The sequence below is a fragment of the Gymnoscopelus braueri genome, assembly GCF_963280865.1.
Source record: "Gymnoscopelus braueri genome assembly, chromosome: 7".
In the NCBI taxonomy this organism is placed as follows: Eukaryota; Metazoa; Chordata; class Actinopteri; order Myctophiformes; family Myctophidae; genus Gymnoscopelus; species Gymnoscopelus braueri.
The window spans coordinates 29,966,770-29,981,668 of NC_137608.1; the positions used below are offsets into that span (position 1 = coordinate 29,966,770).

At 42.9% G+C, this 14,899-nt stretch overlaps 1 protein-coding gene across 6 annotated transcripts in view; it reads right to left on the reverse strand.

Annotated features, from left to right (window-relative positions):
* The window catches only part of LOC308088010 (ubiquitin-associated protein 2-like), a 34,576-nt gene extending 33,274 nt beyond the window's left edge, over nucleotides 1-1,302 (reverse strand). For 5 of the 6 annotated variants that reach the window (XM_080432321.1, XM_080432320.1, XM_080432319.1 and 2 more), the window contains exon 1: nucleotides 1,205-1,302. The gene's annotated coding sequence lies outside the window, so the exon portion shown is untranslated. Of the gene's footprint in view, nucleotides 1-335; nucleotides 841-1,204 lie in introns of those variants that run through there. The other variant, XM_080432318.1, reaches the window with a different exon arrangement.
* Between the last annotated feature and the right edge of the window lie 13,597 nt (nucleotides 1,303-14,899).

The following is a 14,899-nucleotide window of genomic DNA, read 5'->3' on the forward strand; positions in this document are numbered from 1 at the left end:
AATGTAACATGACACTAGAAACATCCGAATGTAACGGTATGATTCTAACGTTCCACCATCGAACGTAAGTAGAATCATAGCGTTACATTCGAGTGTTTCTGTTTCATGACACTCAACAAAAAACACCCGAATGTAACGTTATGGTCGTACTTACACTCAACAGAAACACGAGCTGACATTAGCTTTAGCCGTGCTAGCAAACGTTTTACTCTTTGTTCGTGTTTTAATGTCTTCAGCCCAATCAACGTCAAGCTCAGGGGCATTCATTGCAAATAGCGTTATTTAACCGTAATGGATAGAATGCTATAAACGGTTGACACAATCACAGAACCAACCTGTCAAGTCAGTGAAATGTCTTCCTGCGAGGGACCAAAATAATCAAAATACGACGATAAGTCGTCTTTGTGTAAAAGAAGCCGATGGGATGCTAGTGTGCTAGTATCCGTTAGCTTCACAGCGCGAGCGGTGTCACTCGCTCGACAAAGGAAAGGGGGGAAAAACACGCTATTTTCAACTTCAAAATGTCGACACTGTTTTCAGCTGAAAATGCGTCATAATTTTTTTTTGTCGAGCTACGAAGTGTAAAACGAAGCCTTTTAAGATGAGCGGACCGCTTCGAAAGGAGATGTGCTGCCATTGCCCAGCAGCGAACGACACAGCCGGGTCAATTAAGTTGTGCCATTTCCTTAATAACATTAACAGCATCGATGCTGATGATATTATGATGCGTTTTTATAACATGTCAAAACAGTTGGGTGTTATTATGACGCGCGTGGCCTGTTCACGCACCGCTAATGGCAGAGTATCGGCAGCATGCTAATGTTTCCTGGGGCATGTGAATGTGTGAACGACGGCCCCCGTCCGGGTCCCCGTTGGCTAAAATAGCTGATCTACAAGCTCACAACTTGTCGCGTCCGCTGCGCGACGTGAGCTTGCAGATCGCCTGGTTTGGGGCCGCGCGACACCGTCGTACGGCAAATGTGTCTGTAAAAAAAACTGGGGAGAAGGAACGATGCTCGCTGCTTCGGCTAAACCGCTGAACCGACGACACACGGACGGCCGCCTGCTGTCTGTCAACCGCCGCCCCTGTCTTTCTCCGGTAAAGATCACAACGGCAGCTGGTGAACCGTTCAAGCAGCTGTTCGATCGTGGCAAATTTATATTATTTTTCTAAATAAAAGACAACAAGGTTTCCTTTCTTTACCTGCTAACACGCTTCGCTCCAGCCAGCAGCAGCATATGCCGTCACGTGACCTTACACCGCGCCGTTCGTTCGTTGTTTAACGTCGTCGAGAGAAGCTGTAGCCGCTGTTGCCAGATTCTGCGAGAGAATCAAGCAACCATGTCTATGAAAACAAGCCCAAGTGAAGTGACGTACAGTACAGCCTGTACTGTACGTAGTCGCTTCATTTGGGCTTGTACTGTACAGGCCACCTACCTAGCTGACAACACCACAATATTATATTTGTAAATAGCCGATCTACAAGCTAACCCTTTTTTTTAGCTAACCCTTTCAAAGAAAACTCTTGAAAAAAAAGTGAAAATTTTGGAATATTTTCAAATCCACAAAATCTTGTTTGGGGGACGGGGTCTCTGCCTCTCTGGCACAAAATATTTACAGAAGGTTGGGTCTGCTGCAGACAAATACATTGACATGAAAATATTTGAGAAACAGGTTTAAACAACTTTCAGGAAACAAGCCCAAATAAACAACTACACTTTAGAAACAAGCACAAAAAAACGCAACCCGCAACTAGCGATATTTACAAGCACCTTTACAGAGCCAAAAGTCGCGTATAATAAGCAGACATGGCAACACTAAGCTGTAGCCAAACTAGCCACCAATTGGAACCGGTTTGTTCACATGCACTCTCTTTTTCCGCCTGCGTCATGCACGAGAGCGAGCTTTTATAATGTTGACTGGGATCGATTCCGCATGGCGAGTTGCTGATCCGGTCTGGGTCTAGTCTAGAGCGAATACGGAAACTTTGCGAGCATGTATGTGTGGGTGCAAATTACAGGATACAGTAGGTGGGCTCCAGACCGGATCACAATAAGTAATTCAGAATAGAAACCAGTGTTGACGCGAGGTTATTTATGAATTAAAATTCATATTAGTTGTGATAATTTATTTAGCGCTTACAATTTCTCAATTGACCTCACTTGTATTTCAAAGTTATTAATTTCTTGATCCAAAACTGATTATGGGGCAATAATCCGTTTTGCCATAATTTCCCCAGAATAGAATACACCATGGATGGACCTGTGTGTGTGTCCATCACAGCACATTGGTTTTGCACACTCACCTTCTGAAATTGTTACTTTAGGTTGTTATTCACATTCTCCCCAGATTATTCAGGAGATGCAAACTGAGCAAAAGCTCATGACAATAATAAACCTTAACAAAAAAATGAACTGGTGAACAATAACCATTTATAACCACTTGCAGAACTTAACATCAGATATGCAGGCTTACTATGTATTTTTACTTTAAGGTTATTCACCTTGTGTGTTGCAATAACCAGTTTATAACTAATCTAAAAAAAAATAGAAAAGTCTATTGTTTTAACAAGTATGATGCTGTTTATCACACGCTTTACAAAAATACAAACAAAATAATCTAGATAAAATGTCTAGAGTAAGCATGCCAAGTAAGTCATTCAGCACAGTAGCCAAGTTCAACTCGTCCTTATAAATATCAGTTCTGCTATGCATTACTGGATTCCAAGTCAAACCTGGAGGCAACAGGCGAGTAGAAACTGAAGAATTATCTTAGGTCCATCACAACAGAGGTCTTCAACAGGGGGTGTAACTAGAGGGGGGCACATCATGTTTGTGTGATAGGAACATTTTTATATTAGCCTAAGCCTACGTAGTTTTTCAAAAATGTTTATGTCTGAAAATACACATTAACATTATCAAACATTTGTAAACAAGCAAAATACATTTCATTTAATTTACACACCACTGATGTGATGTCAAACAAATCTATGAAGCTATCAAAGCTAAAGCATCACTTGAAGGCATAGTCACTTAAAATAATTTCCTGTAGAATACTTAGCAAGTACCACCTTACCTTAGCTAGTCTCAAATCTCTCAATGGTCAACATATATTGATGAGACAATCAGCTAAATGTGGTGAGCTAGCTTTGAAAGCCTCTTATCAAATTGCATTGGAAGGCTTTCTATAAAAAAAAAGAGGGAAAAAAAGAAAAGTTGGGCCCTGCCTCATCTCTCTCAGCTAAGGGGTCTATGGCCTGAAAGACCCCTGCATTACAATATTAGTGGCATTTTAGGTTAATGATATTGCTATTCAATGTTTTTTTGTGTTACTAAAACCTAAGACAAAATCTAGGATGGCTTCAAAGTATAGGCTTGAAGTCTAGCCCTGAGTCATGTTCAAGTTAAACAAAGCAGGATTTATTTACATGAATTAACCTCTAGGTGTAACCCTCTTCTAAGTTTCTACTGCAGTGTTTCACATTTCCAGTTCATCATCGAACCCAATCAAACTGTATCTGAAATTCATTATAGGATATATTCACATACATGTCTGGACAAGTCTACATATACTCAGAAGGCTCAGAAAGAGCTTCCCCTGAGGTAGACAAAGACAGTCAAAAAACCACAACCTGCATTCAATCTGTAAGAACCCGAGCTGCTGCTCAAAAGGTTACTTGTACAATGTACATACTACACAGACAAGTGAAATTGATGTATTATGTAAACCTTCTGCCTTCTTGCACATTCATTCTACCATACTTGCTTTAAGAGGTTTATCATAGCTTCGGTGCTACCTGTACTTGTTTACTTCATTGCATCCAATATTATTATTTTTATTATTATGTTGTTACATTATATGTCAGCCCAGGCTTTGCGGAACATGTCCCGAACAATATCTTCCAGATTGTACCTGTACGAGTGAGTGACAAATAAACCCCTCTTGATTCTTGATACAAGCAAGTTCAAGAGAAAGTGCATCTATATCAGTCTCAGAACATTATTGTAGGAAAAATAGGCATCATCCTAGTTAATTCAAGTATGGTTCAGGGTTATTTTTCCCCATTTCGGTGCTTGTGATCATTAGGCTTGGGACAGAGATATGAGTGCAGCTGAGACCTCATGCTCTGTACACACTGAGCCTTCCTCTCCAAGATCTTCTCCAGTCTGTGGACATATTCCACAAATGCCTGCAAGCCAGAGAAACAGAGTTAGGCAGACACATTGGCAGATTGACAGGTAAGATAAATAGAGAGAAAGGCACGTAAAAGAGACAGACACAATTGCAATATGTACAGCATTAAATAAATACATTATTTTTGAACAAGGTAAACAAGTTAAGCCAAGTTTAAATAGTTAGCCCAACTAATAAAACAAGTGCAATAGATGATAACTCTGCTGATATCTATTTTTCTGTAAACAAGTGGACTTATCCAAGTAAGGATGGAGGTCTTGTAGATGGGAGTGGGAAGACTGGTAAAGGTAAAACAGAGCATAGCATGGGAAATATTTGAAGACAAAAGCAAATACAGGGATGTGACAGCAGATCTGACCATATCATGCTGCTGACACAGTAATGTTCCTTCTTTGTGACATAAAGCCTCCATCTCTTCTAGCTGCTCCAAATGGGCCTGGACAACACACAACCTGAGAGAGAGAGAGAGAAGATGATGTTATCCATTTAGGTTTTGAAATTCAACTTTTATTCAGGAAAGAAAGTCCCAATTTGACATTGACCTCTTACTGTATATGACCAAAATCTCATTATAATTGATTTCTTTACTTCAATTTGGATACACTGTGTGTCTCTCTGCAAAGTGCAAGTGTAGTGTCCCAGACAAGACCTGGCTGCAACAACTCTGCCAATCGGACTCAGCTCTATTGGCACGGTAGGTTGTGCGTTGGTTTGCAGAGTGGGAGACCGAGGTTCGATCCCAGCTCGGGTCTAAATCACTACAGCTAGCGTAGTCGGCAGACAGTACATGGAGGAGGTTCTTGCGTGAGGGACATGAAAGACGTGCGTCATTGAGCGTATCTGGTGTTCGATCGCAGCTCGGGTCTAAATCTCTACACAAGATCTGAGTAAACAGCATGAATGAACTCTAGTCGACTAATGACAGGAGTTAACAGCATGAATGAACTCTAGTCTACTAATGACAGGACGCGTGCGTGCATGGTCAATTAAAAGAGTACCAAGAAAGCAAGTGCTTCTACTGTAGGCTAGCAGGTAGACATGAAACCTAGCATCTGTCTAAATAGCATACTATCTACAGTAAATAACATACATGGCATCTGTGGACAATAAAACATGCATGTACAGCATCTAAATAATGTACCTCGCATACACAGTATGTGAACAATCTATTGAAATGTGCAACAAGTACTGATACATATAAATATGTCTAATATAAAACATTAGACATGACGGTCTTTAACTAAAAAAGTTGTGCTCAGTGGAGTGCAAATCTCTGCCACGAGGCATTCCCTAATTATAATAACGTGTATGCAGTTACATTTCTACCTACAGCCATGAAAGTGTAGCGCAGCATGTGATTACAAATTGTATGTACATCATCTCTACTGTCTTCCTCCCTCTCTCTCTCAGACATATTCATTGTCTAGTACATCTCTCCATCTTTCTCACTGTCTAGGGAATGTGATGACGATGTGTTGTGGTTGTGTGCGAGTATGAAAAGGTACAGGGCAAGGTGGGGAAGGGATATAATAAAGGATTCTGATTACATGATCACGGTACCAGAGTAGGTTATATGGAGACAAATCTTAGGACAGTGAACACATCGAAAAGTAGTGTGGCATTTTGTTATTGCTAGGACAAAGAATATATTAAAGGTAAAACAAAGTTACAACGCGTTATGGCTTACACTGAAACATGTGCGTGTGACCCTCCTAGTCCCAATGTCAGTAAGATCCCACATAATTGTTTCTGTCATTCCAACTACTGTACTGTACTCTGTGATCCATAAAGCGATTGTTTACTTTGAGGATTGAGGTCCTTAGCCTGCTGTCAGCAGCATGCACAACCAATATGATGCTCATCGGCCTAGTAGTATAGTATTTAATATTAGCTGCTGACAGATAGGCATACAGGGCCGAAAGTATGATCTCCTGGCGGAGATAATTAGCAGTACTACAGCACTCTGCAACCAGACATTTAATTTTGGGAGGTTGTTACTCACTGGGCATTATCCAAGTCTTCTTGGGTAGAGTGGTTGTTTGTGGCTATAATGGGCTGTTGGCTGGTGATCTCGGACTTTGCTAAATTGGTCATTCGGAGGGGTCTGTGTGGGTTGTTGGAATGGTGTGATCTGACAGAGTGACACTGGCTTGGTGTTGTGTTCAAATGGCCAAAGTCCCTCCCTGATTGGGGTGTTATAATGGCAGGGACTGGGTGGTTGTCTGTGTCTGTAAGTGAATGCATCGAAACAATGGTATACTTGCTGTGAGGAGGTTCTGGTGTAGTTTGTGTGGAAAGATTAGAGATTGTGATTTGTGAGCTGAGCATAGCAGTATCCCCCGAGCAACAGATAGGATGTGAAATGGACCGAAGGGGAGAGGGTTGTGTAGTAGGATATGGAAAGGGTCTATGAGGAGAAGCCGAGTCAGTGCTGCCTGGAGCCTCCCTCCATGACTGGGCTTGGTGTTTCTGATTGTTCCCTTGTTTCTGGAGCGAGTTCTTGGCCACCACAGGGTTGGAAGGCTTAGTTAATCCTGGTAAAAAAATAAACAGTAAAATAAAATAGCAGGATCAAAACCTGGCTATCACATAAAATAAAGATATTATTTTCTGTTTTATGGCACCAAACATTGTGAAAGTCCTGAAATAAATGACCATCATTCTTTAAAAGAAAATCCATAGAAACAGCGCGAAAACCTTTGAAACAGCAGCAAGAAGTTTTCATCTGGTTAGAGATAAAAGTTTATGTGTATGAAATTATATAGTTAAGCAATATACTAATACAAATCAGCATGCTGTTTGATGGTGAGATATTTTAAGCTTGAGCCTCTATGTTGGGACCACAACAATGTACAGAAATTATATTCACGCAAAAACTGCTAATACACGCATATGCCACAAACTTACACTCAAACCTCCTCACTTACCTATTCCCCAAAGCTCATCAGCAACACTGTGCATGACTTCCTCTTGCTCAACGTGATAATTAGCCATTGTGGTTTTGAGGGAGGGCACATAGCTGGACTTCACGTTAAGCTGCAGAAGGGACAGACCACATTTTCCCTCTCGGTCCTCTGTCAATGTACATGATTGTTTTCCCTCCTCCTCTACTCTTCTATTGTCCTGTGTCTTCCCTTTCTGGTCCCCACAGAGGAAAGAATCTGTGGCGGCCTGTTGCTCCACCTGAAGCTGAGAGAAACTGAGGGGATCCATGGTACAGCTGGGAGAATCAACAGAAGAGGATTCCACTGTAGGCAAGTCACTTGTGTCATTTTCATCATTGGGACTGTTGTGCATGTGAACACAAGATAGAGATGCAGCAGATGAGGTTGCTACTGTGCTTAGATCTCCAGAGTGCTTTTTGACAGTCTTGGCAAGTGCTTCACTTCGAGGCAAGAGGGAACTTGACATTTCAGATACCCTCTCTCTTGCACAACTCAATGGCATGGCCCCCCACGGAGCATGAACAGGGTTCACATTATGCAGTGATAAAGGCAGGTTGTTGGAGTCGCGATTCGTGTGTTTTGACTCCAGTGAGAGGTCATTGAGTTTGATGAGGGACGGGACGCTGTCTATATGATCACAGTCTGGGGAGAGGGGCCGTTCAGCTGGCTCTCGATGGTGGAGACGTTTGGGTTGATGGCGTTCGGGCCAGAGGGTGTGGGTGAGGCTATTATTGTCGCTATTACTGTTACTGTCTATGGACCGTAAAGCATAGCTCCCAATTCCACCGTCCTCCTCCTCAGTGCTCCATTCTGCCTCAATTAGGACGCCTGAGGTGTCCGTTATTTCCCCACCATCTTCTATTGGCCTCCAACTTTCCTGTGAGTCACAGCCAGAGGACACCCTTGCCTCTCCGTGGCTCAATGTGGCGTTCGATGCCCTGTCTTCTTCTTCAGACTCTGTTGATTCCACCCACGCCCACCTCGGCTGTCCACCCTCCACCTCTGTTTGCCTCCATTCTTCCCTCCTTCCCCTCTTCTCTCTTCCCCCTATCATCTCCTCCCTTCTCTCTCTCTCACCACAGTGCTCTCTACCCGTCTCCATTCCTTCCCTAGAAACCCACCACTCGCCACCTGACCCACCATGGACATCGTCATAATCGCCTTCATCTTCATCGTTGTTGCGGCTCGGAGAGGTCAAAGAAGAGTGTATTTCATTCAGCCCGCCAATCTCTCCACGGGGAAAGTGGGCGTGTTCTCTGTTAACTTCAGGCACGTGCAGATCTCCCAGTCCATGACAGACAGGGGCAGAGACAGATGGGCCGGAGGAGGGTTGGTGGGTAGTGGAAGTGAAGGACAGGCAGAGAGATGGCTGAACAGATTGATGGTCAGACGACGACTTGAACCGCTGCAGCTGCTGGTGGTACCATCTCAGATGCCTCTCCCTTTCGGTTTCCCTCTCTCCGCCCCTCTGTGAATCCCTTTCTCCCCTGCTATCCGGAGCACAGCACATTTCACTGGTGTCTCCTCTGTCTCTTTCCCCAGCAGTTACCACTTTCATTCTATTTTCTATAGTACATTTGTTCCCATGTGTCTCCACTCCTTTCTGACAGAATCTATCCACTATTCCATCGCTGGTAATATCACAAGAGTGAATCTGCTGTCCCACTGGTTGTCTCACCTTCAGCCCTACCCCCATGTTCAGTCCTGTGATTGCCTGGCCCGTCCTCTGAATTTCATTAGATCCTTCGTCCTCTTCTCTTCTCTCTACTCTCCCTCTTCTCTCCCTCTTTCCTGCTTCCTCTTTCCGCTGCATCCTAGCGCCAATTCCTAGTGAACCTCTAACTGGGGTAATATGTTCTAGTCCAATCTCTTCTTCTCTGCCTCGTCCATTCTCTCCCTTTGTCCCAGTGCTGTTCTTTGGTGTGGAGCAGAAGATAACACTCGCTGTGGATACCCTCCTGGAAGGCGTGCTGAGGCCAGCATCATCCCTTTGTCTCCCCAGCTTAGGTGGGCTTTTTCCTTGGTTCATGCAGCTAGCACCACTGCTATTGCTCCTGGTCTGGTTCTGTTTAGGGGAGGTGATTCCTTTGCTTCTTCTGTCTCCTCTTGCTCCTCCTTGGCCTCTCAGCTCCTTCACCCTATGTGAAGGATAAACAGAAATTACTACCATTAACGTAGCTTTCAAATACATCCTTTCTACCCGTTTTGTCCCCCTCTGTTTTTCTACTGTCTATCCCAGTAAAAAAACAAAAACACAATATACACAAAAAGGAGAGGATTTCCCCAAACAAATTAACCAAAAATGTATCAAAATAGTTTTTGACATATCTACACATCGTGAGTTTGTAGATTATACAATGTTCGCCTATTTTTGCAGATTTTGCCTATGTTATCACATGCCCAGAATAGCCACTCCCATCACAGACACAGACTTACCGGTCAGCGTATCTCAGTGTATTGAGGGTGTGTTCAGTTGCTAAGTGACCAGGTGAAATGTTTGCAATCATGCATGTCTTCGAGTTACCAACAAAGGAGTCTTTCAAAACCTGCAATGGAAAAACAGCCAAACATATAGGAAGTTGAAGATTAGAATATGAAAGAAACTGGAACAGACACAAAGTGGACCTGTTTCTGCAAACTAAATCCACTAAACATCAGTGTGTGTGTGTGTGTGTGTGTGTGTGTGTGTGTGTGTGTGTGTGTGTGTGTGTGTGTGTGTGTGTGTGTGTGTGTGTGTGTGTGTGTGTGTGTGTGTGTGTGTGTGTGTGTGTGCGCGCGTGCGCACGCGCTGGCTACTGTGTTTAGGTGTTATTTACCTGGGTGAGTTTGCTTTGTCGGAAGGGTGTGTGTGACTGCTCCTGGTCCAGTGACCGGATGCATTCCTTAAGCTGAGACAAAATATAAATAAATGAATATACAGTACACATTTGCATTCAACTGTAATCTCTGTGTGTGTTCGGTTGGCTAATAGCAGTGTGTGTGTGTGTGTGTGTGTGTGTGTGTGTGTGTGTGTGTGTGTGTGTGTGTGTGTGTGTGTGTGTTTTGTTGAACCCACAGCCAGTAAACTCTGGTTAATCTCAGCTCCCTCCATCCGGCTTCGTCTGTCTGGCTCTCTGGTGTCTGCTGCCCTCTCACTACCTGCCAGGTCCACAAACCACATCCTGCACAACACACGCACGCACGCACGCACGCACGCACGCACGCACGCACGCACGCACGCACGCACGCACGCACGCACGCACGCACGCACGCACGCACGCACGCACGCACGCACGCACGCATGCACGCACACACACACAGTCAAAGTTGGAATAACTCATTATAAAGTTTTGTTCAATCTTTAATTTAAATGTTATTATGCAATTAGTCTTGTCCAGTGAAAAGTTAGTTCAGTTAGTTAGTACAGCTTTGCACCACGAAAGTAAAATATACAAAATGTGATAGGATACTAAGAGCACTAACCTGCCAGCTAGTTTCTGTTTTGGACTTCTAATCTGAATCTGTAGCAGAGCGTGAGAGCGAGATGAGACTGGATTCACCCCACTCACTCCTTGAGTACGCTCTTCTGTACCCAATGAGATCACCTACATGAAGAGGACAAAGCCTAATTTATACTTCATATCAATCACGTTGTTAGCTTCAAAATCAGATATGTTTGGTTGTGCATTGCAGAATAAATTATGAATTGGGTGAAGAGGAGAGGAAAAGAAAACTGGGGGGGCAGTGATAGTGTAGAGATTCCTATGAGTTCTTAAGTTTAATAATGTATTGTGCTTTGTACAACCTAGTACCGGTATCTAGTATCTGCAACACTGGACTGTTACATTTACCAGATGTATATCATATATTTTATAATTTTTTGTTTTTCTTTAACCACTTGAACCCTAGCATCCCTGTTCTGGGACTAACATTCAGCAGAAATAGCAGACCTACAAACTCTGTGAGCTGATAGAGCGGCTATTTTTGGCTACGAGATTTGGTGTAGACTAGAGGGGAAAAGAGCAGACCAAGCACAGAGCTGACCCTGGTTAAGTTTCTTAAGTAGTGGTTTAATTGTTAATGATATAATATATAGAAAGGCTGAAGCATATAAAGGATGGGTATATGCAGTAGTTTAGAGGGCTCTAGTTAGTCTTGTGGACACAGCAAGAAAGATTAGCTCAGTTGTGAAGAGAGGGCCTCACCTCTAGTAGTGAGTCCACTGAGTCCACTCTGACCTCCCTGAGCCCTGCAATTTGGACCACTCTCTGGCCATCCTCCCTCGCAAACAACCTACAGCAAGACAAATAGATTAAATATAAAGGAGTGATTCTATGGATATGTAGGGTATTACTATTTTATGTAGATGATATACTTTATCTGACAACATAGAATTACAACAAATAGAAGTGACAGGGAAGCTCTGCTAGTTTTTTTTTAAAGATTGGCTGTCATTATATTTTCATAATATTTTGATAATTCCATGGCTTTATGTTTACTACTCAAGTATGTTGATTTGAATGGAAATGCCAGATCTTTCCATTGAGATTCTGAACCTTAAACTAAGTTATAATACTGTAAGTGCAGCAAGTAGACGACCAAAGCAGACTTTGGTATAGCACTCTTCATCGAAAGTATGGATAAAAGTGATATAAAAGAGATAACAATGCTATGATCAAGATGAAGACACATTTCACAAGTGCAGGAATTGGACAAAAACTAAGCGGATGAAGACAGAAAGATGAGATGGATGATTAAGTGGGAAAAGACAACTATACAGTGAATCTGAATCTCTCTTCACATCTAGCGACGCATTCATATAAGGACAAACGTGTGCGCGCACATACATACAAATACACATATGCACCTACACACCGTTTCCTATGGTCCAACAGGTCATAAAGCTGGCCGCAGTATATCTCAAAGAAACTGATGTAGACCAGCAATGGCGATTGTGTGTGTGTGGTGGACAGGTGTGTAAAGATGTCCTGAGCCGCCAACACATACAGTCCTGGCGTCCCAGGAGAGGAACCTAACATGGTGTGAGTCTTCCCTGCACCCGTTTGGCCATACGCAAAGCAGGTGGCCTTGCCTCTGTGGACAAAGAACACACATAGAAAATCAGAAAGCATACATGCAGGTGGGCACACTCAGACAAGGAGGTATACACACACACATGTATATGCAAACACAAAAAAGTCTAGGTCAGTCAAACACCAGTCATTGTATTGTATTACAGAAGTGTCACCACTGTGTAGTAGATACATGTACTGTTAGTATTTTGTTACATCCAACAATATTCTTTTTAACATTTTACTCAATGAGAGCTTCTTGGGACAAGGCCAATAAGATTCATGGTTTAGGAATGACCACAGTACAGTAATGTGAGTGCACACTGTTTTGAAAAGTAGTGCATATAAAATGTTTCATGGTGTGAACAGGAACATACAGTGTGCTTTACATGAAAGTAAAACACAAGTTTAAATTAGACAAATTGTACATATGGCGTAGTATCCCAAATAACACTGATATATCCCAGATTAATTTAGGTTACCCTTATTTAGGGTAAGAGCTTTTGGGTTTTTTGGAAGGAGGGTATTACATTTATTTATGTCAACTTAAACGCTGAGATATTCGAGTTACCCAAATACTGATGAGATGACGGTGTACATGTACAGTAATGACACATAATATCTCCTAAACTAGTACCAGTACAGTATACTGTAAATGTTCTCTACCCTTTGAGCATGTGCTGTACCAGGGGATAGGCTGTTCTCAGATACACCTCCTCGTTGGAGCATTCCTCCCCAAACACCTGGTCAAAGTAGAACCTGTGCTACTTGGACAAAGGGGGAGAGGGGAAGGGTGACATACGCAGAACCAAGTTTACCATTGTGTTGTTATTGTTAAATGAAATCAGTTTGTGTGTAGAAGAAGCTTAACACAGCAAAACCTGGAGCGTTTGAACCTTTAACCTTTCAGAGTTCAATTAATACTCTGAATTTTGGGGTGTGAAAGCTACTCTTAAATACCCTTATGCCATAACAGACAAGCTTGCAGACGTTTAGACATCAAAGACTGTGTCAATCATATCAATGTTGTTTACTTGACTCAATCTTGGTTATGCAATGTAGTCACCTGTAGTATGTACTGTGTAAGATCCACAGCTTCTTTGCACCCGTGGACCATCACACACTCTCCGCCCTGAGTTGCAACAATATCTGCCTCTCCTTTCCTGTCTTCTGCCCGTGTCAGCGGTCTTTTCCTCACACATACACTGATACGTTGCTCCCCTGCTTGCCTGAAACACACATGCACATGCATTATTCAAAATCAGAACGACAGTGTCAGTAACAAGCACCTCGAGCAAATAATTTGCCCACTTGCAAAATGTAAAATGAGGAGATGCAAAGAGGCATGAATGCCAATGTAAATAAAGGGTAAGACTCAGAAATATCTGCACATATCACAGACATAGGGATACTTAATATGAATGTCTCTCTTTTATTATTTATGCCGTCTTTGTTGAAATGTTCAATATTAAATACAAAATTGTAACGAATACAAGATGAGCCATTTCAACTCACTTTTTGTTTGGTGCTAATGGAGAACTTAGCGGCAGTCCATAGTTATAGCCGCATGTTCTCTCTGATTCATAAACAGGTGTGGGTTTGGCCATCTGCTTACAAATCCCATGACCCTCTATGCTTACAGCAGGTTTTGTCCTCCTGGAAACTGCCATTCTGTCTTTGTGGACTGTTAGCTTGTTGTCTCTAATACACTGTGGTGCTACTGTGTATTTCGGCCTCAGCTTGTAAGCAGAGGTGCATGCAGGGGATGATCTGGTTTGAGAGTTGTGAATGGATAACCGTCTCATTATGTCTTGCTTGGTGGTCTTTCCTGTGCAAAGAATGGATGTATGATGACGGACGTCTGGATTATTTTTGTGGCACCTCCCTTTACATCCAGGTTTTATCTCAGTAGTACCCGTTTCTAATCCTGACCGCATTTGCAAGGGTATCCTTTGGCCCTGCTCTGATCCACGGATACCGCTTGATTTATGACTTGAACAGATATTAACAGCACTCATAGTATTGTGAAAAGGCTTGAGGTGATTATCTGTTTCAAAACTGAAATCAAGTCGTCTTCGTACAGGCGATTGTCTGAGGAAAGTTGACCCCGCTTGCCACTGCATTGCGGTGGTGTCCTTGTTTTCACCATCTAGATCCTCCTCACCAGCTCCATCCTCACAAATGCCATCAACATCACCACCGTAATAAGCATAACCACCACCAGCAGCAGCATCTAGTTTATCAACGTCATCATCATTAACATCTTCATAACCCTGGCCCTTCTTGTCAAGAGTTTTGACCAACTGGACCAGGCGGAAGAGGCGAGACCTGTCCTCCATGTTGTGGATCCCTAGGATAGGGTAATCCTCCATAGTCAGTGTTGATAGGTGGACTGCCCGATGCACACCCATGGAAATAAACCTGAGGGGAAAGAGGCGATAACCGTGACCAACTGAAATTTAATGTGTTACGATGTGTAAATATGTATTGTAAAAGCAAGTGTGTGTGTGTTTGTGTGCGTGTGCGTGTGCGTGTGCGTGTGCGTGTGCGCGTACGCGCGTGCGTGCGTGTGTTCAACCTGGCATAATGATGCTGTAGTCCAACTTCTTTCAGGCATTCGTACAGGCAAGACATCACTTCCTGCTGTCCCTTTGCTCTTTCCTTTTCTTCTCCACAACTCATCCCTTTGACATTCAAGCCTCCCTGCT